The following is a 22,672-nucleotide window of genomic DNA, read 5'->3' as shown; positions in this document are numbered from 1 at the left end:
GACGGTTTCGTCCGCAAATGATGGAGGCGATCGAAGCTGAGGTTAAAAAGCTTGTGGACTCGGGCTTCATTAGGGAAGAGCAACATCCAGAATGGCTTGCCAACATTGTCCCGGTCCTTAAGAAAAACGGAAAGATCAGAGTCTGTATTGACTTTAGAGACCTCAACACTGCTTGCCCAAAAGATGATTTTCCCCTTCCCATCACGGATGTTATCATCGACAATACGTGCGGGTTCGAGAGGATGTCTTTCATGGATGGTTTCTCTGGTTATAACCAAATAAAGATGCATCCAGATGATGAAAAGCATACTGCATTTAGAACCGTCTTCTGCTACACAGTTATGCCCTTCGGCTTAAAGAATGCAGGTGCTACATATCAGCGAGCCATGTCAAAGATCTTTCAGGAGCATCTCCGAAAGACTGTCGAATGCTACGTAGATGATTTGGTCGTGAAAAGTCGTGATAAAAAAGATCACATTAAGGACTTGAAGACCATGTTCGACTTGATGCGAGCCCATCAATTGAAGATGAATCCTACCAAGTCTTTCCTCGGAATGTCTAGTGGTAAGTTCCTGGGATTCGTCGTCACCACCAAAGGTGTTCACATCGATCCTGATAAGGTAAAGGCGATTAATGAATTGCAGCCTCCGAAAAACCTCAAGGAGCTCAGAGGATTGCAAGGGCGATTAGCTTATATTCGTCGGTTCATCTCGAACCTTTCAGGAAAATGCCAACCATTCTCCAAGCTCACAAAGAATGGCGTATCTTTTGTATGGGATGTCGCTTGTCAAAAGGCATTCGAGAGTATTAAAGAATATCTCTCGAAACCTCCTGTACTCGTCGCACCGAAATCGGGCAAACCGTTCTTGATTTATGTCAAGGCGACGAGCCACTCATTAAGTGCATTACTTGCATAAGATGACGATAACGGTCATGAGCAGGCAGTATATTATTTGAGCCGGACCATGGTAGCCACCGAATCTCAATATCCTATGATTGAGAGAGAATGTCTCGCCTTGGTGTTTGCTATTCAGAAAATGCGGCATTACCTGGTTGGACAGACCATTTATGTCATCTCTAAAGTTAATCCGGTTCGAGTATTCATGACTCAACCAGCTTCCATGAGCTGGCGATTAGCGAAATGGGCCTTACTCTTGTCCCAATACGACTTACATTTTAAACAACAGAAGTCAGTAAAAGGGCAGGCCATCTGTGATCTCCTGGCAGCTAATCCAACTACGGACGCCGCCGAGATATATGACGACCTACCCGATGAAACCCACGAAGTCAACGCAACTTCGCACCAACAAGTATGGCGTTTGTACTTCGATGGCGCTTCCCGAGCAGCTATTGTCATAGGTACTCCTGGATGCTCTAAGATTTCTTCCGGAGTTGGAGTCGTCTTAGTTTCCCCGGGAAAACACGTGATGCCTCGAGCTTACTCGTTGACTGAACCGTGCTCAAATAACGTAGCCGAATATAATGCATTACTCATAGGACTCAGTTTTGCTAAAGAACTGGGGGTGGAGTATCTCGAAGCCTTCGGCGATTCTCAACTGATAGTTAAACAAGTTCAAGGAGAGTACGAGGTTCGAAGTCAGGATTTAATACCATACCATAAGATGGCAGTGGAGATGGCAGAATCATTCGAAGGATTCTTTATCGAACATATTCCACGGCTACAGAATACCTACGCAGATGCATTAGCAGCATTAGTCGTATCACTGGCGCAGCCTCCTGAAACAGAACAGTTTGTTACAGTAAGGACTCACCAACTCCTAGTGCCAATCTATGATGAAGATGGCGAAGAAGAAGAGGTTAAGGAAACACACTCAACTCAAGTTGAGTTTGAACCCCGAGATTGGCGTTTCCCCATCATTTGCATGGAATCTTGCTAGAAGATGCGAAGGAAAGGGAGTCGATCAGACGAAGAGCACCAAGATTCTACTATAACACGGAGAATCGAACGCTATACCGCAGGGGGTACGATGGGTTGCTAGCACGTTGCTTATCAACCAAAGAAGCTGAAGAGGTCCTTAGGGAGGCGCATGATGGAGAGTGTGGCGCACACCAACCTGGTCCCAAGCTTTATGACCGCATCAGAAGAATGGGATATTTTTGTCCTTTCATGATGAGCGATGCAATCGCATATGCCCGAAAGTGTAATGCATGTCAAATACATGGGAATTATATGCACCAACCCCCGGAGCATCTGCATCCTTCGGTTACGTCATGGCCGTTCGAGACTTGGGGAATGGACATTGTTGGCTCTATAAATCCCCCATCAGTCAAAGGTGACCGATTCATCCTGGCAATTACCGATTACTTCTCCAAATGGGCTGAAGCAGTTCCACTCAGAGAAGTTAAAACGAGTAACGTCATTGCATTCATCAAGCACCATATCATCTATAGGTATGGTGTTCCAAGACGAATCATACATGACAACGGTCCTCAGTTTGTCAGCAACGCCTTCATAAGGTTCTGTGAAAAGTTTAAAATTTAGGATATCTCGTCAACGGCTTATAATCCCACAGCAAATGGATTAGCTGAAGCCTTCAACAAGACTATCATAAAGCTCTTGTCAAAAATCGTAAAAACTAATAAACGAGACTGGGATGACAAGCTTGGCGCAGCTCTATGGGCCTATCGGACCACGGTGCGCACACCGACGGGAGCAACACCGTATTCACTGGTATACGGATGTGAAGCTGTTCTTCCATTGGAGATTCAAATCCCGTCTCTTCGGATCGCTCTTGCAACCCAGATGACGACCGAAGAACAACATCAGAAACGCCTCGAAGAACTCGAGAGGCTCGATGAAAATCGCCTGGAAGCTCAACAACATATTGAGTTTTACCAAGCTAGAATTTCTCGAGCCTTCGACAAAAAGGTTCGACAAAGGAGTTTCAAAGAAGGGGATTTGGTTCTAGCTGAAAGGCGGCCTATGAGCCTTAATTCCAAGAAGAATGGCAAATTTGAACCCAAATGGGAAGGGTCATTCGTAGTAGAGACAGTTTACTCGAGCGGCGCATATCGCCTAGTCACCAAGGACGGTGACCGGGTTATGATGCCGATAAACGGCAAGTTCCTGAAAAAATACTATCCTTAGTATCTTCAGGATAACTAATGTATCGGGAAGTTCCCAGAAGAATACTACATGGGGTATTCTTAGGGATAACCCAGTCACTGTAGAATTGATGAATAAGAAATCTACGTTCGAACTCTGAATGTCAGAATGTTTCTTCTTGTCATTCTCTAACTCTTATGAGATATTTTTGTGAGATGAGATCCAATCCTCTGATAGGTTAATCTTTCCTCACCAAACCATCCACTGATCAAATTAAACGACGGTGGATCCACCAATATTTCCATTTGCCCGTCGTGGGTATTTCTCAGACTCAACGTGTTAGGTCCTAATCACCTAGCATTAAAGTCTTCCTTTGAGTGATAATACGAGTTGGCACTTTCTTTGCTACCTGTATTCCACTTTCTTTGCTTTCAGGTCAAACCTATAAAAGTTAGGGCCAAAGCCGAATTCCTCTCTCGATTCCTTCCATGAACGAAAGGTCCACTTTCAATTTGAACAATCAAACCTATAAAAATTAGGATTGTTCCCGATCTCACTTAGTCAAGCCTACAAATAGTTAAGACTAAGACCGAGTCATTTCTTTTCGATAAACGAAAATCCGCCTTTGTTCCTTTTTCCACCAAACCTATAAAAGTTAGGGTTGGAATTGGGCTTTCTCCTCAATGAATGAGGGATTCTTTGGGTTCAAATGACCAATCCTCTAAAAGTTAGGGTCGTTCGAACCTTTTCGATTCTCGGAGTGGAGATCCCACTCTTAGTTTCATCCTTCCGGATTCTGGGGGTGGAGATCCCACCTCGAGTTTCCTTTCCAGCTGCAGATAGAATATAAAATTATTCCTCTTCAGCACCGGGAGATAGAATATAAAATTCTTCCTCTCCTATTTCCTAGTCTGTCTTTGCTCTTAGAAAAGATACAATTCTCAACTTCCAATCCGGGCACTTGGTGCACGGGGAATTTTATCTCAACTCCTAAATAGAGATAAGCCTACGCCTAACACGCGTTGTCGGTTTAGTCTTTTACCGATTGAAGAAGACACCAGAATCCGAGTCTGAGGAATTTTATCCCGAAGTCTAAGTAGGGATAAGTCAACGCCTAACACGCGTTGCCGGTTTAGTCTTTCACCGATTGAAAAAGACACCAAGGTCTAAACTTGGGGAATTTTATCCCGAAGCCTAAGTAGGGATAAGTCAACGCCTAACACGCGTTGCCGGTTTAGTCTTTCACCGATTGAAAAAGACACCAAGGTCTAAACTTGGGGAATTTTATCCCGAAGCCTAAGTAGGGATAAGTCAACGCCTAACACGCGTTGCCGGTTTAGTCTTTCACCGATTGAAAAAGACACCAAGGCCTAAACTTGAGGAATTTTATCCTGAAGCCTAAGTAGGGATGAGTCAACACCTAACACGTGTTGCCGGGTAGCCTATTCCCGTAACAAGGGCGAAGCCTATGTATTCAAAATCATAGCACAAAGCCTCAGAGAATTTACTCTCTTAAGCACAACGTTACATGTGGAACGGATCTAGACAATCCGCATGCTAGCCCGATTCAAACGGTGATCGGTAAAGGCACATCAAACCCGTTGAAGGCTTGGGGTTAGCTAAAAATCCCAAAGTTAACGCCTAACACGCGTCGCCGGGTAGTCTATTCCCGTGAGAAAGACGAAGTCTACGTATTCAATGTCGTAGCACTAAAAGAGTTAACTCTTTTAGCACAACGTTATGTGCAGAACGGATCTAAACAATCTGCATGCTAGCCCGACTCAAACGGTAGTCAGTAAAGGCTAGAGTCTATCTACATAACTCCGCTCGAGTTCTGCCTGCAGATCAGCTCGAGCAGATTCTTCAGAACTGCTTAAAATCTCCGCGGCTTCACTCTTCAGCTTCATCAGTCTCTCCTGGGTGGATCCTAGCCTCTCGAGTGCCTGTTCACGAGAACACTCTAATCCAGCCAGGTCATCTGCAATAAGAGTAACAGATTCCTCGGCGCGCTTCAAGGCCTCTTTCAACCTAGTCACTTCCTCGCGGCTCGAGTTCAAAGAGCGGAGTAGCTCAGCTCTATCTGTATCTTTCCTCGCAACGGTAGCCATTAGCTGCGCAATAGAGCTCTCATGTGACTGAAGCTCGCATCCGATAGAGGATCTCAGGTCGCGCCACTGTGCCAGCCTATGCTCCAGCTGAGAGGACACGAAAGAAGAAGCCCCGATAGTCTCCAATTCCTTCAACTCTCGGATCTCTGACTCCAGAACAGCGAAATCGGCAGTGAAGGAATCGGCGAGATCCTACAAGCAACAACATAGAAGTTCAGTAGATTATCGAATACGATAAGGAAATTCAAAGGCAAATTCCGAGCATACCAACGCCAACGGAGGTCCCCTCGGGCTGAGGTCCGACAGACTCTGAGATAACAGCAGAAGTGGTCATGGAGGGTATATCAGCCCCTGCAGGCAGATTGCTCGTACCACTCGGCAAGGGCGGGGAGACGCCACTTCTATGCAAACTTTCAGCCCTGGGAACTGTAGTAGTATCAGGCACAACAGCCGGTCCTATAGTTACACTCCTGTATTAGTCAAATGGAAATTTGGACAAATAAGGAGAATCGGGACAAGAAGATCGTATGCATACCGGCAATCCCACCGTCCTCAGATGCAGTGGGAATGCCAAGAGTCATAAGGGTATCGGCCCAAGCGGCTGGTCCTATAGTTGTACTTCTTTATTAGTCAAAATGAAAATTTAGACAAATAAAGAGGATTGGGATGATAAGGTCATCTGCATACCTGTAGGTCCATCATCCGTAGGTATCTGGGGAATGCCAGGAGTCATAAGAGTATCAGTCCCGGTGGCTGGTCCTATGATTGCACTCATATATTAGTCAAAAGTCAGATAAACATAGAGAAGTACGATATCCCTAAATCGTATGCGTACCTACAAGTCCGTCACTCCGAGGTAAGCTAGATATGCCAGGAATCGATATTGGGCTAATCCCAATGGTTGACGCTGTAATATTAATCCTTCGTGAGTCAGACAAAAGATCAGGCAAGATGAAGGGAATCAGATATATACCTATGAATGAATCACTCCCAAAGTATGGTCTCACGGTCCCTCTGGTAGTCTGTTCAGCCAGCATATCAGCTAATAAGCCAGCATCGGGTTTCGAGAAGCTTGGTACAGGAGCACACCCTCGTTCCTCGAAACCTACATCATGATAGGTTCCATCCTCAGCTGGCTTTTCCGTTGCGACATCTACAGGGTAACATAAATGTTGGAAGATGAGGAGGAAAGGAGAGCTCAGAAATACCTGTAGCAAAAACAGAAGATTCTCTTTCCCCATGCTTGAGGAGGGTATCATTGGATGTAGATATACCTGAATGTGGGACGGTGGGATCAACACTATTCACCTGCTCAAGATCAATGTTTAGATCGATGCCCAGAGACCCGTCATGAAGGGCGTCGCACATCTGCTGCATAAAGCAATCCATGTTATCAGATCCAGGAGATACCGGACCCGGTGGAAGTTCGCCCTCTTCGAAGAACCCTGGAGCATAAAACATGGTTACGAATCCCAAAAGGTAAATCACCTTAAAGCAAGAAAAATAAATGTTACCTTCCCCTCCATCGGCGGTGCTTCCTAAGTCCACTCCATAAGGACGCTGACCGTCGTGGGGTTTATGTGCGGTCTTCTTCCTTTTCGGGGCACCAACCCTCCTAGGACCAACAGGTCGGTCATGCGCAGGCTTGTCACACGTCTCAACGTACGTGGGAGCTCGATCGTCGGGCCCTGAGCTCGTATAACGAGGAGCTGGCGGCTCATGATCATCAACTGTCCTACCTAAAATGACAATGGTCATTTCATTAAGCGAACAAGATCTGTCGTTTATACCACTTAGAATGGAGAAGGAAAACCAAAGAGTGTGACAAACCTGTATCGAGTTCTTCTATGTCGGTATCTACATCCACATATTCTTCCTCTGAAGTCTCGTCGTCATCACCCGTAGGAAGGAGCTCTTCATCATCTGTAAGAAGAGACTTGGCATGCCCCTTTCTCTGCTTCTGAGCAAGGTCAGCCCTACGAGCAGCCATCATAGCAACCTGGACCGAGTGCTCGGACTGTAACTCTGAAAGACTCCTCACACCTATGGATTCATAGGCGGAAGGGAACCACTTGCAACTGAGTAAAGTGGTCAGCGGCTTACGCCTATATGAAGGAAGAGCAAAATGGGCTCCAGTGCAGCCCACCATAGTCCACAGCCATGCTCGTACGCCGTCGATAAGCCCTCCCTCAACCTGCAGACCACGGCTTGGATTCCCAACATATAGTTGGTCATAGCCGAACTGACGAGCAAAACGGCAGGGAAGATAAGGCTCTATGTGGCATCGATTCTTCACCCGGAGAACAAGATACCCAACGCGGATGTTCACTAACCAACGGAAACAACCAATGTCGAGAACAGTCCGATCACTTCTAGGTTTCTCCTCGTCAATCAGCACATCACCGTAGCGACCCGAAAAATGAGGAAAACACTTGAAGAACTCCCAGCTCTTACGGACTCGAAGCTCTCGTTGTACATCACTGAATTTGTTCCCGAGCCATCTGCTCTTCTCCAACAGCTGCATAAAAGGAATGGGGACATCAACAACGCTGGGCGCCGACATCAAGTCAGGACGGTGAAGGACAAGCCACGCCATCAGATATGCATAAGGAAGCTCGACCTTCGGACAAATAAGCTCGGTCGATGGTTCAGAACCCCCCTGTGTAAAACTGCTGACTAGACACCTAAGCCCGCAATGGATGCCAGCAACCATCGCTGCGAGCAAGGAAAGCTCTCTCCCGTAAGCTAGCTGAACTGCAGGGAAGAGCACCTCGATAGGTAGAGCGTCTGAAGGCTGGTACGGAACAACACATTTCTTCAACCAGAGAGCAATGTAGCCTGCTAGTAGAGTCCGGGGCCCAATGGACTTCTGTGCACGGCAGAGAAAAGAACGAAACTTGGTTCCCGCAGGAAAAGCTCCCTCAGCACTGGCAATGGTGTAAGAACGAGCCTCAGCCTTCTCCACCAACTCATTAACGGCGGTAGGGGTCAACACATCTAATTCACGAATGGGCTTGCTGGAATTACCCTCCAAATTCTGGAACAAATAGCTAGCAAACTGCTTCAAGCTGACCTGCCTCTTCCTTTTCGCTTGAGGAGAAGTCTGGACCAAAGAAGTATAATAGTGACAAGTAAGATCCCAGAGAGTGTCATACATATCAGGAGTATCTTTCTTCATCCACTCCAACTGCTGGTTCGAGGGAAAATACTCCTGATATGGACAATCCCCCATCGGAAGACCAGAAACCTGATGCATCTCATGCAAGGCTAACCCTAACTCGCCACCGCTGGTCAGGAAGGTGTTACTGTCAGGCATGTAGGTCTCTAGCAACGCCAAGAAATGGCGACAGCTGACCGGGATTCCGTACATGGTGGCTCGTATAGGTGCATACAACCCACTGCTCTTCAGATCCCTCTCCCAACGCGCTAAGACAAAACTGGTCATGCGTGCCCACCACCCCTTGGCTAGTGAGGAAGCCCAACCATAGCATCTATAATCTGGTGGAGGTAACCTTCTCCCAAGAAGAGCCAGACGGTTACTCACAGTAGGAGCAGCTGCTGACACCTCGCCTGGGGGTGCAGTGTCAAGGCCCATGATCCCTGGTCGAAGACCACGAATATGATGATACCCGCTAGAACCTGGAGTCTTGTGATGAGAGGCATATCCACACTCGACTCGCTCAGCATCATTAGTAAGGTGCCAGGACATCTGTCGCTCCACGGCCTGTCCCTTCAAATGACTGAAAGAATATTGACGCGGAATGGAGGGAATGTACAAGAGAGCTCCTTCGTCGAGAGTCAGCTAGTGTTCCTCGGTAAGGGTCAACGTAACAGGGTCCTCGACGTGATCTCCGAACAGGAAACTCGGCTTCTTTAAAGCCTGAGTAGAGGTAGAATCCGCAGTAAAGGAGGCATCCGTAATCAGCTGGCGCAAGCAATGACGCCCTCCTTCCCGTATCAAACGACAGGATTCGTCGGAACGATCTCTGTCAAACCGAGGGAGAGGACTAACGGCCTGCCTGAGAGAAGCTGAAGAGAAGACTGAGAAGTAATCCGTGATCGCCAGAATGAATCGATCACCTTTGACTGAAGGAGGAAAAATAGGACCAACGTTGTCCATACCCCAAGTCTCGAACGGCCAAGACGTGGTTGACGTGTGCAACTGCTCTGGCGGTTGATGCATATAATTTGTATGTATTTGGCAAGCATGACACTGTCGGGCGTACTCGATCGCGTCACGAATCATTGTGGGCCAATAGTATCCCATCCTTCTGATGCGATTATATAGTTTAGGATCGGGCTGATGCGCACCACATTCTCCTGCGTGTGCTTCCTTAAGAACTTCTTCTGCTTCTTTGTTCGAAAGGCATCGGAGTAATAAACCATCGTATCCCCTGTCAATCAGGGATACAGAAAATGTAAATTCTCACCCCCAAAGAAAGAGGCCGCTGGAAAAGATGCCGCGAGAACCTCTTCCTCGCTATGCTGCGAATGAGAACGACTCCTACGAGGTCGAGGTCGGCGTGGAGACATTGAAAATCTGCAACGAAAAGCAGCAAGTCAGGTACAATCTAAAATATGAATACACGAAATTTAAAAGGGAAATTAAGAACTTTAATTAAAATCCTATGTATAAATGGGATTTTATAGTTGAAGTCTAGTTAAACCTACAAATTTCGTGCATGCGAAACAACGATTGTCATTTTTTGCGGTGAATTTTGGTGAAATACCCAAAATACCCTTCGTGTTCAAGGCTAAATTCGGGTCAAGGTCACGCTCGAGTTGGATCATGGTCATCATATCTGATCATATAGCACCCCCGATACCCCACAATTTTGGTTAATTTTACAAATAATCCCTTTTGTAGAATTTAGCCAATTTTGCATATAGACCCCTTTACAAATTTCAATTTAACATCCACATGCCTTTATCAAAACTTTGGTTATTGGGTTGTGGTCTAAACTTTTGGAATTTCAGCCCTAAATTTCAGCCCTTTTGCAAATAAACCCCTCTACACTTTGTGGGTTGCTTTTTGCAAATAAACCCCTCAAACAAACATTGATTCTTTGCATAAAGCACACCTCAAAGTTGTGGCCAATTGTGTCAAACATCCAAGCCTCAAAATTTCAGTCCCATTTTGCATAAAAGCCCCTACGAATTTTAGTCCAATTTTGCATAAAAGCCCCCCAAAATTCGGCAATGTTGCATGTTTTGCATAAAACCCCCAAATTTTGGTCCATACTCACAACCCATCATCATTAGAATGAAAAGTTATGATCTTGGCATATAGGTTCATGTTGTATCCCCATTACATGCATAAAGCTATAATCTTTTCAAAAAGGAGGAGAAAGTTTTGAGATTACCAAATCAAGAAGCTTTCCTTGAGGTTGAAGATGATGAAACCCTAGCTTGGAGGAGAGATCAATTTCGGCCAAGAGGGGAACAAAAAAAAAATCCGAAAACTTTTAATGGGTTTTGAGTCCTTGAAAGAGAGAAACAATGAAGTATGGATGAAAGGAAGGAGAAGGAGTTTGAGAGGGATTTTCTTTTGAAAATTTGAAAAGAAGGGGGAAAACAAAAGAGGCAATAAAGCCAAAACAAGAAAGAAAGCTAAGGAGGGAAACAAACAAAAGAAGAAAAAAAAAGGGGCAAAGATGTATGTGTCTCGGCTTTAGAACTGAGACACCCTAGGGTGTCTCGGCCTTGGTCGAGACACCCAAGGGTGTCTCGGCCAGGGTTGAGACACCCACGGGTGTCTCGGGTCTCGTTTGGTCCCCGTACGCCTATATATATGCCCTGTTAGGCCCGAATTCGCCCGTTTTCGTTGATTATTGGATGTCTTGATAAAAATCGACACCAATCAACATTCGATGCGCGAAACCCTAGGGTCAACGTCAGTCAACGTATTGCGACCAAAGTCAACGTTTGACGATTCAAAATCCTAGGGTCAACGCCGGTCAACGCGTAACCCTAGGTCAACGTCAGTCAACGTATTGCGACCAAAGTCAACGTTTGACGATTCAAAACCCTAAGGTCAACGCCGGTCAACGCATGACCCTAGGTCAACGCCAGTCAACGCGTTGCGACCAAAAAAGTCAACGTTCGATGATTCGAAACCCCAGGGTCAACGCCGGTCAACGCGTAACCCTAGGTCAACGCCAGTCAACGCGTTGCGACAAAAATCAACGTTCGACGATTCGAAACCCTAGGGTCAACGCCGGTCAACGCGTAACCCTAGGTCAACGCCAGTCAACGCGTTGCGACCAAACTTAGGGTGGACGCCGGTCAACGCGTAACCCTAGGTCAACGCCGGTCAACGCGTTGCGATAAAAAGCCAACACACGGGGATCCGAAACCCTAAGCCAGCACAATGTGGCGGAGGTAGTTCAAAGTCAACTCAATGCCCCGAGCCAAACTCAATTCATCAGCTGCAGACTCGAGACTCCGACGACGGCCAAGCGATAAACGCAGCGCCGGAAGAATTTCGGCTATTCGTTAAAGCATCGAATAGATCGAAAATCGAAGGAGCCAAGAGTTGAAGCTGACTACAGGTCCTTACGCCGACTGAAGGCTAGACCAATCATATCCAAAGTATTCCAGCCTCTTCTATAAAAGAAACGAGTCCAGAACGCTTTGGAGGGGGTATCTGTAGGCATCGAAAATTACCTATAGGTCTCCACGATGGAGCAGATAGAACTCTTCGTCAAGCTTCCAACGCACTTGGAATCACTCAAATCCGAGTTCGGACGAAGAATTTACAGCGGAAGCGGACGAATGCACCTCAACGGAATGTCTCAGAAATTCCAAAACACCCTCAGGGGTGTCTCAGAAATTCCGAGACACCCTAGGGGTGTCTCGGAAATTCCGAGACACCCCAAGGGTGTCTCGGAAATTCTGAGACACCCTAGGGGTGTCTCGGATTTTCTGAGACACCCCAGGGGTGTCTAGGCTTTTCCTAGACACCCCAGGGGTGTCTAGGCGCCCCAGGTGCCTCCATTGCCTAAAGCGCCCTAGGTGCCCTCATTGCCTATAAATAGGAACCTTAGGCCTCACTTTTGGAGGATCTGGATTTTTGGAGAGTTGGCGAAGCCCTGCTGCGGTGAAGAGTGGTCGAGCGCTTCAACAGAGTGAAGAGTGGATCTGGATTTTTTGTCTCGGTTTTGTTGAGACACCCCTTGGGTGTCTTAACCCAATTTTGACCCCCCCGAACCTTTTTCGAAGTCCGAATTTGCCTATTTTCGCCGGTTGTTGGACATTTCGACGAAATCCACACTAATCAACGACGAGCGATTCAAAACCCTAGGGTCAACGCCGGTCAACGCGTAACCCTAGGTCAACGCCAGTCAACGCGTTGCGACCAAAGTCAACGTTCGACGATTCAAAACCCTATGGTCAACGCCGGTCAACGCGTAATCCTAGGTCAACGCCAGTTAACGCGTTGCGACCAAAGTTAACGTTCGACGATTCGGAACCCTAGGGTCAACGCCGGTCAACGCGTAACCCTAGGTCAACGCCAGTCAACGCGTTGCGACCAAAAAGTCAATATTCGACGTTCGAAACCCTAGGGTCAACGCCGGTCAACGCGTAACCCTAGGTCAACGCCAGTCAACGCGTTGCGACCAAAAAGTCAACATTTGACGTTCGAAACCCTAAGGTCAACGCGTGACCCTAGGTCAACGCCAGTCAACGCGTTGTGACCAAAAAGTCAACATTTGACGTTCGAAACCCTAAGGTCAACGCCGATCAACGCGTAACCCTAGGTCAGCGCCAGTCAACGCGTTGCGACCAAAGTCAACGTTTGACGATTCGAAACCCTAGGGTCAACGCCGGTCAACGCGTAACCCTAGGTCAACGCCAGTCAACGCGTTGCGACCAAAGTCAATGTTTGATGATTCGAAACCCTAGGGTCAACGCCGGTCAACGCGTAACCCTAGGTCAACGCCAGTCAACGCGTTGCGACCAAAGTCAATGTTTGATGATTCGAAACCCTCTAGGGTCAACGCCGGTCAACGCGTAACCCTAGGTCAACAGCGATAAACGCAGCGCCGGAAGAACTTCGGCTATTCGTCAAAGCATCGAATAGACCGAAAATCGAAGGAGCCAAGAGTTGAAGCTAACTACAGGTCCTTACGCCGACTGAAGGCTAGACCAATCACATCCAAAGTATTCAAGCCTCTTCTATAAAAGAAACGAGCCCGGAACGCTTTGGAGGGGGTATCTATAGGCATCGAAAATTGCCTATAGGTCTCCACGAACGGTTCAGTGTTAAAGAGCGACGATGAACGTCACTATCCGATCCACAGGAGTTCGATTGACGTCGATGAATGATTGAAGTGAATCGACGAACTACGTGAGCTGATAGGATTTCGGGATAACGAAGGCATGGGCTAATCGAGAGCCCCGCGATGTTGCAAAAAGAACAACGCCCTTCGTGTCCCGTTCATTCTACAGATAATCCAACCATTGGAGCAGATAGAACTCTTCGTCAAGCTTCCAATGCACTTGGAATCACTCAAATCCGAGTTCGGACGAAGAATTTACAGCGGAAGCGGACGAATGCACCTCAACAGAATGTCTCAGAAATTCCAAAACACCCCCAAGGGTGTCTCAGAAATTCTGAGACACCCCAGGGGTGTCTCAGAAATTCCGAGACACCCCAGGGGTGTCTCGGATTTTCTGAGACACCCCATGGGTGTCTAGGCTTTTCCTAGACACCCCAGGGGTGTCTAAACGCCCTATGTGCCCTCATGCCTATAAATAGGAACCTTAGGCCTCACTTTTGGAGGATCTGGATTTTTGGAGAGTTGGCGAAGCCCTGCTGCAGTGAAGAGTGGTCGAGCGCTTCAACAGAGGAGAGGTCTTCATCAGATTCTTCATCACCCGTGTCCGTTCCTTAGTATTACCCTTCGTCGGTAATCCTAAGAAGAGCAAATATCTCGTTTTAGCCGAGATAGGCGCTTCAAGCTTCTAGATCTCCTCGCGGATCGACGAAGCTCTGTCCGATTTTTCTAAAACAGATCTGAGTGCCAGGTAGTCCACGGATATCGACGTCCCCGTCACAGGCCAAAGACCCACACAAGCAAGAGACGATAAACGGATCTTGCGTTTATTTTCAAGAAAGTTGTAATTTTTATTTTTGTTATTTGAATTCATTTGTAAACGATTAAAGTTCTAATGAAATCAATGATGAAGGCAACTTTCGACGAAAACATTGGTTACCTAGTATTTGGTCACATCGAGGATGTGAGATTTGATCTGATTGCACATTTAGGATTCAGAGGCTCGGTTGATTATCGTTTGGGAGCTTCTGATTTTGTTCTGAGTAAGTATGTCACTTTTGACTCTCGGCATGTAGAGAGTGTTGATCAGGTCGGTTGGATATCACAGGAGGTGGAGGGTGATGCTACTTCACGTTGGGTGGAGATTAATCCACATACTCTAAATCATACTGTATCGTTTGGGATTCTAGCTGAGGTGACATAGATTAGGGATCATTTGGTTTTGAATGCAGAAGATGTGTCGGATTCAATTGCAACCGATGGACTTGATTTGGATACGGCCAATGGTTCACCTTAGATGGAGGTATTTGATACGTCTCAATTTGGGGCCATTGGGAGCACTATCAGTTACAGATTAGTTGGTGATATTGGGGAAGAGTTGTAGATTTTTCTATTTGTTTGATGGCCTTTGGAGGCCATTTGGGTGAATAACGTGAAGGCTTGATTCCTTGGACAAGAGGATACGTAGGCAGTCAGTTTTGATGCAGCCGATTTTATGAGTAGATACCGACGTTTGGGAGAGTGTTCGCACTCCCGTTTGGGTCTTGACTTGTTGTGGATTGAGTCTGTTGTCGTGAATCGTTTTACTTCGTACTGGACGCAACAAGTGGGGCATCTAATTTGGTTGGTGTCGGCTCAATTTTGGGAAAACTTTATCGAGATGGTAAATTGAAGAAACCGCGAAGAAATTTAGTGAAGAACAGGTTTTAGGACGCAGGAGTCAGTTTGGGAGCTGCGCGGTCGACCACAGTGCAAGGTCGGTCGACCGCGAACGTGCACAGGCTCATGGATTGTGTCTGGATTTGGCGCGGTCGACCGTGAGACCCTGTAGTCGATTTTTGTGCTCTGTCGTTTGTCGCTGTCGACCGCCACGGTCGACCACCAGACCCTGTAAGAAATTTTCAGGTTCTGTCGTTTGGTGCGGTTGATCGTGGCGGTCGACCGTGTAACGGGTCAGGCCCAGTTTGAGTTTCCTGTTCTTATTGGGTTTTGATTTTTGTTATAAATACTAATACACGTTCTAGGGTTTCTTAAGGCTTGAGTTTGGGATATTTGGAGTACAGAAAAGATGTATTTTCTAATCTATTTGTTTAGGGTTTATTTGAAGAGATTAAGAGCTTTATGGTGAGATTAGTTTGTTCATTCGAGTGATTTGTAATCTCAATTTGTACTCTTATTCTCTATTAGTAAAAAACCTCATCCCCTTCTTGCTCCGTGGACGTTAGCAATTGTCGAACCACATTAAAATTGGTGTTTTGTGTTTGTGCATTGATTGGTTGGTTTGCCTTCTCGAACGGCGTTTGGTTTGGTTCCTTGATGCGGATTCAAACACCTAGGCTGCAGGATCTCGCTATGTGGTTAAGGTCCCCACAAAGAAAGCACCTTTTAGGTTTAGGGGGAGAAGGAACCTTTGGATCTGCTCTAGGGTTTGGTTCTCTCTTCCTATGAACAACTGATACGGGTGTATCTTCTCTTTGGAACTTAGCGATCCTCATGGGAGCTTAAGGATAGATGATTCTCATGATAGCATGAGAATAGGGGTGTAAAACAGTACAGTGGAACGCAGGTGGAAGCAGGGGTGTAAAACAGTACAGTGGAACGCAGGTGGAAGCGTGGAACGAGACGACGAGCAGCAAATTCGAAAAATCCAGATTTCAGCTTGTAAGTCGACTCTTACATGTACATGAGTCGACTCATCAGGTTGAGTCGATTTATATCTGTCATGAGTCGACTCACGAAACCCAGCCCTGTTAGCAAAAGTCTCTGACCAGTCGACCTGCGGGCTTATGAGTCGACCTATGTATCATGAGTCGACTCATCTCAGTTATGAGTCGACTCATTGCTGGTTTTTTGTGTTTTGTCCGGTTTCGGACAAGTCGACTCATCTCAATCATGAGTCGACTCATCGACAATTTTCTGATTAGTTTGGGTTTCTGTTCACATGAATTCCTGTTGGTTTTGGGCTTGGTTATTTACCAGATTATCATCCACGTTTGTACACCTATATAAAGGATTGTTTAGGGTTTCTAAACATCAGGTTAGAGATCTTAGATCAGAGAGAAATTCTAATCATTGTATTAGGTTTTAGAGAGGATTGAGAGGTTATTCTCGATTCTAGTGAGATTGTGAGAGAGAGATTTATAATAATTGATTCTTCATAATCTAGAGAAGATATTTTCCTTCGCCATACTGAATTGTTCTTGTATTTTAGTTGTCTTCTTCTCAACCCACCTTTTGGTAATTCCATGACCAAAGGGTGCTCACACGGTAACTCATATCAAGTTGGTATCAGAGCGATCAGATCCTACGAAGGGGGCATTCTGTGTATGGTCCTGACTCGATCTCAATACAAGAAGCTAGGTGAGGTCCTTATTTCATTGGAAGAAGTCCAGAAGATAAGGAAGGAGAAGATGTCTGAAGCAGATAATTTAGCAAGACTTGATGCATTGGAGAAGCAGATCGAGACGATAGGTTCGACTCTCACACAACTCGTCAGTCTTATCCATGGAGGTGACAAACAAGGTAAATCTTCTTCGAAGAAAATTATTGAGTCCGATGTGGAGAGAGTAGATTCAGATTCCGACGAGAAAGAGGAGACCATTAAGGCTGCATTGCATCAAGGGGGTAAGAATTCTTATCAGAACCTGAAGATTGACTTCAAGGTGGAGATTCATATTTATGATGGGAGTGTTGACGTCGAGAGGCTTGATGACTGGATCGAGCGGATGGAGACGTATTTTACTCTTTATGGCTATTCGTCAAAAGAGAAGATTGTGTTCGTGACTTTGAAGCTTTTAGGGCACACGTTGACGTGGTGGAAATCCTACTGTAAGCAGGAAAAGAAGGTAGTTATCGTGGAATAAGTTCAAGGAGTTACTGAGGAAGCAGTTCTACCCGGTGAAATTCCTTGAAGAGCATTGGTACAAGTGGTACGGCTTGCGCCAAAGGGTCAATCAAACCGTTCAAGAATACACCACGGAGTTCCAGCAGTAGGCGATGGTCCTCAACATTGCGACAGAGGAATATTCCGTGTTTATGAAGTATATGGCGGGATTAAGCGATTACATCCGAAAGGAGATGAACCTATTCACGGTGGAATCAATTGCAGAGGCGAGCGTGAAGGCTATTGCCCTCGCGGGCAAGCAAAAGAAGAACAACGAGGCTAAGGGAGACTCCAAACAGACGGGAGGCGAGTCTAATGGTTCTCAATCTAAGGAGGAGAAGAAGAAGGGTGATCCATGAAAGGCAGTGCTGATTTGTAGTCACTACGAGAAGACAGCACACAGTTGATCGGTGCTGGGAGAAGTATCATCATCTCAAGCCAAGAGGGTTAAAGAAGAAGGAGGAGAAAAAGACATACATGATAGCTCAAGGTCCGAAAGAAGTCTCGGGGATGACAGAGCCTAACAACAGCCTCAACCTTATGGCGGGAAAGCAGACCACGAAAAAGGACAACAACCCGAGAGAGCAACTCTTTGTTCTTAAGTTGCAAGTAAAGACCAGTTTGGTTGATGCCATTGTTGATTCGGGCAGCGAGAAGAATTTGATATCCGAGGCATTGGTTCAGAAGCTGGGTCTGAAGACGGTCAAGCATCCGAAGCCCTATCCATTGGGGTGGATTCAGAAGGAGGAGAAACTAAGTGTAGTTGATCAATGTACTGTCAGATTTGCGCTCCACGAGTCGTATATTGACGAGATCATGTGCGACGTCGTTACATTAGATGTTTGTCAGATTATACTGAGCAATCCGTACTTATGGGATAGATATGCGATCTACGAGAGGCGGGCTCAGAAGTACACCTTCACTAAGGATGGTGAAAAGTTTATATTTCGTTCGCCATCTCTTCCGAGGGAGACAAGCTTGGGGAAGGTGACACGAGTGAAGAGACTAGTGAATGCAAGCAAGAAGTTTGTCTCGATGTGCATTAGACTTCCAGAAAATCCATCAACAAAGGATTGCAACTTAAAGCGAACGGTGACTACGACGAGACGCGGGACGAATGAGTTGTTTCCGATCGGACGTAGAGACCGGATTCCTAGCAAGGCCAGGTGGTGTAAAAAAGATGGAGGAGCTCGAGAGTTTTCTCAGCAAAAGTTCTAACTTGAACGGGACTTCAAGTTCCTAAAGAGGGGACCCATGATACGGGTGTATCTTCTCTTTGAAACTTAGCAATCCTTATGGGAGCTTGAGGATAGATGATTCTCATGATAGCATGAGAATAGAGGTGTAAAATAGTAAAGTGAAACGCAAGTGGAAGCGTGGAACGAGACGACGAGCAACAGATTCGAAGAATCCAGATTTCAGCTCGTGAGTCGACTCATACATGTACATGAGTCGACTCATCAGGTTGAGTCGACTTATGCCTGTCATGAGTCGACTCACAAAACCCAGTCCTATTAGCAAAAGTCTTTGACCAGTCGACCTGCAGGCTTATGAGTCGACCCATGTGTCATGAGTCGACTCATCTCAGCTATGAGTCGACTCATTGCTGGTTTTTGTGTTTTGTCCAGTTTCGGACGAGTCGACTCATCTTAGTCATGAGTCGACTCATCGATAATTTTCTGATTCTTTTTGGTTTCTGTTCACATGAATTCCTGTTAGTTTTGGGCTTGGTTATTTACCATATTACCATTCATGTTTGTACACCTATATAAAGGATTGTTTAGGGTTTCTAAACATCAGGTTAGAGATCTTAGATCAGAGAGAAATTCTAATCATTGTATTAGGGTTTAGAGAGGATTGAGAGGTTGTTCTCGATTCTAGTGAGATTGTGAGGGAGAGGTTTGTAATAATTGATTCTTCATAATCTAGAGAAGGTATTTTCCTTCGTCATACTGAATTGTTCTTGTGTTTTAGTTGTCTTATTCTCAACTCATCTTTTGGTAATTCCGCGACCAAAGGGTGCTCGCACGGCAACTCGTATCAACAACTGTAGTCCATCCTTGGCTAGAAAGAAGCTCCTTGATTGAAGAGAGAGGGAGAAGACCCTTTTCTTGATCTGGGATAGGGGGCTGCTTGAAGAGGTCAGCAATTAATGTGAACGGTTTGGGGGCGGCGGAGGAGGGATTAGGGTTTCTTCGAGGGAAGGATGCTAAGGGTCAGGGAGTAGAGGCGATGAAAGGGTGATGTGCCTGGTGGTTTGGACGCAACAACCCAGTCCCACATGGCAGAGGTGGAGGCAAAGTGGAAGAAAAATGTTTTTTAATGAAGTTTTTTCCATTAATGATTCCCACCTACCTCCTATGGAGGAGGGTCACCAATCCTAGGGGTGGGCAAAAACCGAAACAAACCGGTTCAACCGAAAAAACCGCCCGAAAAAACGGATCGGTTAACCGAACCGAATTAAATGGATGAGAAGAAGTCTCTAAACCGCCCGAACCGAATTAAACCGGTCTGGATCCGGTTTGAACCCCTGAACCGCCCAAAAAAAAACCGAACCAAATTCTTAAACAAAAAGTAGCTACGAACCTCGGGTGTGAAGAAAATTTATGGTTGAATGTTTAGCATTTAAGAATTGTGGGGTGGAGTTTATACTAACATATATTTGAGTACGCTGATATAGTTAAGTGAGATTTCCGTAAATCAATACAAGATGTTGAGGTTGAAGGATAAATTTAGTGTTTTGGTCAAATTTTAGTGATAACATGAATACAGCTTGCTGGTGCTGGATATCAAATTAACCTATAGTATAGGCTGTCAAGGATATAAGATAATTCTTGATGAGAAAAAGACAGCTAAAAATTAACGAAAATCATCAAAAGGTGTGTGTGCCTGCCAAACATTGTTCTTTCTCTAAAAAAGGCTACATAATTACATGGTCCTCCTAGTGTATTAAGCTAGTTATATTCAGATCATACAATTTGATTAAGTGGCTTAGTACAGTTTTGATTGTTTCTTTTTAGTTTTGATTGTTTCTTTTCAGTTTTGGATATAACTAAAATTTACCCAGATTTTTGTGAAATGAAGTTAATTCGGTTCAAAACCGAAACCGAACCGAACCGAACCGAATTTCGGTTGGGCCGAATATTCGGATGAAGGGGGAAAAATCTGGATCTGGATGAGAGTTTTGAGAATCCGAAAAATTCGGATTAGATGCGGATTGGGCTTAAAACCGAACCGAACCGAATACGCCCAGCCCTAACCAATCCTAGTCGCCTCTTGATCGCCACCATCATTATGTTTTTGGCAAACCACAACTATATTATTTGTCATCATCCAATTACTAGCACAACTAGCCAGACATAAACATGGCTAAAAGCCAACAATAGCCTCTTCCCCTCTCTTATATTTAAACAAAAGTAGATTGCACTTAAACACCCTGTAGTTTCCTCTACTTTTCTCCTATGTACCTTCGCTTGTTTTTCATAGCACTGGTATAATTTAAAGTGTGCACTTATATACCCTCACTTATTTTGGTAACACTTTATACCCTAACGTTTTTAAAACTTGCACTTCAATACCCTTAAATTTCTAAAATTGACACTTAATTAAATACCTTCGGTTATGCAAACTTGAGGGTGCTTAATTAAGTGCAAGCTTCAAAAACCTTCGGACATTTAAGTGTCACTTTTAGATACTATAGGGTATTTATGTGAAAGGTTTAAAAATTGGAAAACACTTTAATAGTTACACACAAACCGTGAACATTGTCTCCGATGCATATGAACCCCCAAGGTCCCTAATCAAAGAAAACAATCGAGGGATTAAGGGAGAAAGTTTGGAGAGAGACAATGAGTATGACAATTTTGAGAGAGAGAGAGAAGCAGGGAAGAAGACATGCTATTTAAATAAGCTAAATTTTACAATTGATATGAGCATGGGCATAACGGTCCATAAAAAGATCCCTAACAGTAACTGAAAAGCCTAACAAACAAGCATAACGGTCCATAAAAAGATCCCTAACAGTAACTGAAAAGCCTAACAAACAATTATTGAAAACACTAAACCTAGTACGTATTATACAAACACGTAATCACAAGTCATGTCAAGTGCAGAATCCTAACCTCAACAACGAATACATCCCGCCACAGATCTAGGTGGAAACAAACAGGTTGAGAGGAAGAAAAAAGATTGAGAAAGAATAATGGAGATTAGGGAAGAAAGAACAAAGAGAATGTGAGTAATGTAATATAATTTCTACTCGCTTAACTAAATCAATGAACGTCCTAATGCGATATTCAAAGGGTCTAGCAGTCGATCTCTAGATCACCTAACTATTCCCTAAATCTCTCTAGTTGACATTTGCAACTTCGAAGTTTTGCAACTTCGAAGTTTTACAACCTAACTCTTAAAGTCCCTAACCATCACAATAAAACTATGCAGTTGTGATGAGGGTTGAAGTTTATATTTTTATATTCTAACACTAAGTTATAATTACTGACAAATCAAGATGCAAAAATAGGGATGCTAAACTGTATCCATATCCGAGGAAATATCTGTGAACCGGATAAGGCCCAGGCCCACGAACACATGCAGCGGGGATTTTTTGAGTCGGTTTCAACACATGTGAACCGGATAAGGCCCAGGCCCACGAACACATGCAGCGGGGATTTTTTGAGTCGGTTTCAACACATTCGTTCACGCGTTTTTGAGCTGCTCCCTATATAAGCAATAGTTTATTAGGTTTTTTTGAGAGCGTGGAGGATTTTGCGGCTGCAAAATTTTCCGGCTGCAGCAAAGGGGTTCGGGTGCAAGGTTGTGATTTTTCTTTTGGTTTTTTGTGGCTGCAGTTGAAGATTTTTGTGTAGTCTCTTTTAGGGCTTTGTGCATCCCTTTGAGAGATATTTGTGAGGGATTTGAGAGAGTTTGTTAGAGGGTTTAGATTGTGAGTGATTGTAAACCCTATTTGTATTCTCTCCCTCTATTAGTAGATCTCCCCCCTCCTTGCCCCGTGGACGTAGGCAATTTGCCGAACCACGTAAAAATTGGTTGTACTGCTTTTGTGTGATTTGTAATAGCTTTTAGGGTCCCTCGACGCGCAGTCCTAAAGCTGACGAGAGGAAGAGCTAATATCCTACTTTGATAGGATATAGGCTTCAGATTCTTGTTTCCTTTGAGAAACAAGAATTCTTATTGCGACCTGACTCTCTTGTTGTGCTGCCGAAGTGCTGCCGAAATTTCCGCTGCGCGCAACAATATCCGTAATCGTATTCGTTGGAATGCGAATATGGTTACTCAAATCTATAACCGATAGGATATGGCTACAGATATGGTTTTA

Source organism: Asparagus officinalis, chromosome 4 (genome assembly GCF_001876935.1).
Source record: "Asparagus officinalis chromosome 4, Aspof.V1, whole genome shotgun sequence".
NCBI classification, from domain to species: Eukaryota; Viridiplantae; Streptophyta; class Magnoliopsida; order Asparagales; family Asparagaceae; genus Asparagus; species Asparagus officinalis.
This window is presented reverse-complemented; position numbering follows the sequence as displayed.